The following is a 3,893-nucleotide window of genomic DNA, read 5'->3' on the forward strand; positions in this document are numbered from 1 at the left end:
ATCTTCAAAACCCAGAAATTCCGTTCATCTTCCTCCTCCTCCTTCCTCTCCCACCAAAACCATCATCACCACCCAAACCCCCACCCAGAACCATCAACACCGAAATCTCCAATTGAGAAATTGGTTGAGTTGGTCGTCTGATGGGAGCTCTTGGAATTGTTATATTAGACTTGGGCACCCCTGCTTTCTTGCGTTTTTCCATTGTTGCTGCGGGTTCAAGGTGGCTCGGTGGGAGGCTTTATTTGTTTATTTGTCCTGCACCTTTCTTTGGTGGGCTTTATCGATCATGTTTGTTTCCTAGTCTTGTGTCTTCCTCTTTTTTTCCTGTCAGTTGAACTCATTGAAATTGACCATGCTATCTCCATCCATATCAACCTTCTTAATCATCTCTCTGCACTCTTCAATCTTCTTCCCTTCCCTTAATCCCAACGAAGTAAGAACCAGAGCCAGCTCCTCCACTGAAATTAACCCATCTTCATCTTTATCAAATACATCAAATGCCTCCTTCAAATTCCCCTCTACTTCATCTTCTCCACCACCCTCTTTCTCATCCCCTCCACTCATTGCCATAGTCAACAAGCAAAACTCATCAAAATCGAGCAACCCATCTCCATTAGAATCGAACTTGACAACAACATCATCAACCTCTTTTCTGTCCTGGAGATTCTCATGTTGTTTGTTATGAACCTGTCACCCTTCTTGTCGAAGGGGAGAAGGACTTAATTTGCTGGAATAAATTTTTGAGGGACTGAACTAGAAGTAAAAAAATTCACATGGAACCATTTTAGATCAAAAAATAAAATTTCTAAAGACTAAAATCTTTATAGTTTTTTCAGGTACCATTTTATATTTATGTGTATAAGTTAAGGACAAAAACATATTTAACCCTAAATTAATTGATTAATAAAATATAAAAATTTCAATTAATTATCTTGAATGTGATGGTCCACCTAGATCATGGGTTATTTAACCCAAATATTACCATGAGTCATTTAGACATCTAATTTTCCTTCTTGAAATGGTGATCAAATCATCAAATTTAAACTCAAATTAAGGAAAGATATTTTTTGGATTTTAACTTTTTTTTATCTAATCCTTTAAATAATTAAATTAAGAAAAATTATTTTTATAATATTTTAATTTTATGTTATGATACTAAAATCCAAATTTAGATTATGAGAAAATAGTTTAAAAAATTATGAGAAAATATTTCTTTTACTTTTAAATCTTATACGATCTTATCTTAAAAATAAATTTATAATAACAAATTAAAAAATATGTTGACATTTTACATTTATGATGTCACTCTTAAATTCAAATCAATAGTTCCCATTTTTATTTTTTCAAGAGTTTATGCTTTATTTTATAGACTCACTTATGGGAAGAAGAAAAGGTTGAGAATTTAATTATTTTGGATTATATTTTATTATTTGTAAAATAGATTAATGTTGTAAGATAATTATTTATGTGATACTTTAATTTGGATTATATAGAGGATGCATCTTATGAGTATGATATATATTTTTTTTGAAAATGAAATGTATATTGTTAATAGAAGCGCTTGAGCCAATAGCAACTCAAGGCGAGAACCAAGTACACCCTAAACTGAACTCGAACGACCTATGAACAAGCTGGTCAAACCAAAATAAACCCACCACCATCCCACAGAATGACATAAACCAATTCCCAAGATAGAACCTCATTAAAACCTTGTCAGGCAAAACTCAGTGGGAAAAAAGCCTAGCAAGGAAAAAAAGTACTACAATCTTGAGATAGTCATTCTGTACCTGAGTTCAATGATATTACAACCTTTAGCTCAATGTATAAAATCAAAGACTCAAAAACTAAAACGTCCACTAGAAGCAGAAACACCAACAGGTTCATCTCCGTGTATCCATTACAACATCAACCTTATTAATCAACAAAACCAACAACAACATCTGTAAAAAACCTTCCATTTTCGCACCAGCATTAGCTGTTTTATTTTAACAGCAACAACATCTAGATTATGACAGCAGCAGCCGCATATTTCTGTTGACAACAACAGTAAGCATCTACACCAGCACTCAATAACAGCTTCAGCAACAGCATATCAGCACAACAGCAAACACTTGCACATCAACAACATCCAAAATCTTTGTTTTTACATAACAGCAAACGCAGCAGGCACCAGGATCCATAACAGACCTGCCTCAGCAACATTAAAACTCCACAACAGTACCAGCAGCAACAGCAGCAGCTATGCATAGCAGCAATCACCCCTAGCTTTCAGCCAGGCCACTATAATTAAAAGCACCATCTTGTGACGGTTTCCAAGTCACAACTGGGCGAGCACCAGACTTACCATCAACATCAATCTTTGTAAAGCCTCTTGCAAATTGTAAACCGTATCTCCTGCATCAAGAGCTCCACCTGAAGACCGTTATGATCCCAAAAGCACCGCATTAAAATCACTACCAAGAAACACCAAACCCAAAACATGTACTTTCAAGGCCTCAAAAAATTGATATATATATATATATATATATATATATATATATATATATATATGATGCTTCGCTCTTTTTCCTCCAAGCTTTCTTTCAAATCTTCCCAACCCTCTTCTTCTTCTATAGATCATCCTCATCAATCCAACCAATTATCCAAATCTGTCTTCAGAACCAACGCTTGAAATCTGCTAGAAAAGGAAAAGGAAAGGTCAAGACTGAACCCTCTTCCCCAGATCTTGACACCCTTTAGGGATATCAAGATCTGGGGAAGAGGGTTCAGTCTTGACCTTTCCTTTTCCTTTTCTAGCAGATTCATCATGAGTCTGAGATTCTCCAAGAGTTTGAAGATACTTATTGGTATAATTGGCCTGTTCCATGAGGTCTTTGATGTCCTTACTGGTGACCTCACCTTCTTCTTCTCTAGTCTTGAAGGGAGAAGCCAAAACAGGTGTAGATTGAGCTCCTTTAAGAAGGAAAGGAGTTTTAGGTGGCAGTTAAGAAAGGGTTTCTTTTCCATCTTTATGCTGCCATTTAACCATGTCAATTTGGAAGGGGTAAGATTTCCAATTCTTGTTGGCATAATCTTGAAACCATTCAAAAAAGAAGATGTTCTGCCGAGTTTTTTCAAGGAACCCGTAGAATTTTTCTTGGATCTTCTTTCTCTTTTCACCCTGATATTTTGCAAGGAACCATTTTCTTTGCTTAGTCCATCGGTCAGAGTAGAAATCTGCCTTGATACTTCCTTTGTCGATGACAAATTCAGTAGTGATTGCTCCAATGAAATCAGAAGTTTCTCCAGGGGTTTCTAGAGAAGAATACGTTGGAGATAAAGTGGATTGATGTTCTTCATCTCCCTTGTCATAGGTAGTCTTGACAGGAGTGGTATTGACATATCCAGCTAAATGGATAGTAGATCCGTCATGAGAGAGGGAAGGTCGAGCACTAGACTCAGGCTGGTTCCTTCTAGTCATAGAAAAAGATCTTCTAGACATGGCGGATTGGAAATCATTTGAGGACGTCCTAATAGATCTAGGGATAGAGAAGGAATTTCTCCTATCAAAGATGAGATCTACTTGGCCAGATTGGTGTTGGACAATTTCACGAAACTCAGGAGTTTCAACAGGTTGGGCTGGAGTAGCCATTTCCAAAGACCATTTCTCTGGAAGGGTGATATCACTCCATTGGATGGTTTTGGGCACAATAACATTGGCCTTATCATAATCCGTGAGGAAGAGGGTAGTTTCTCCAGATTTCTCACAATTGGTTCGCAAGAAATAAGATTTGATAGAGTTCATTACCTTGTATTGAACCCTGTAGATCAAAGAGATAGGAATGGAATCTTCTTTCATATCAAGGCCGTGAAGCTTGATATTTAGGAAGAGGACATCAAGGGCCGCTGTCCTC

At 36.7% G+C, this 3,893-nt stretch overlaps 1 pseudogene; it reads right to left on the bottom strand.

Annotated features, from left to right (window-relative positions):
* Positions 1 to 327: 327 nt before the first annotated feature.
* On the bottom strand, positions 328 to 671 carry LOC130733670 (calmodulin-like protein 7; annotated as a pseudogene).
* Positions 672 to 3,893: the final 3,222 nt, after the last annotated feature.

This window comes from Lotus japonicus, chromosome 1, assembly GCF_012489685.1.
Source record: "Lotus japonicus ecotype B-129 chromosome 1, LjGifu_v1.2".
NCBI lineage: Eukaryota > Viridiplantae > Streptophyta > Magnoliopsida > Fabales > Fabaceae > Lotus > Lotus japonicus.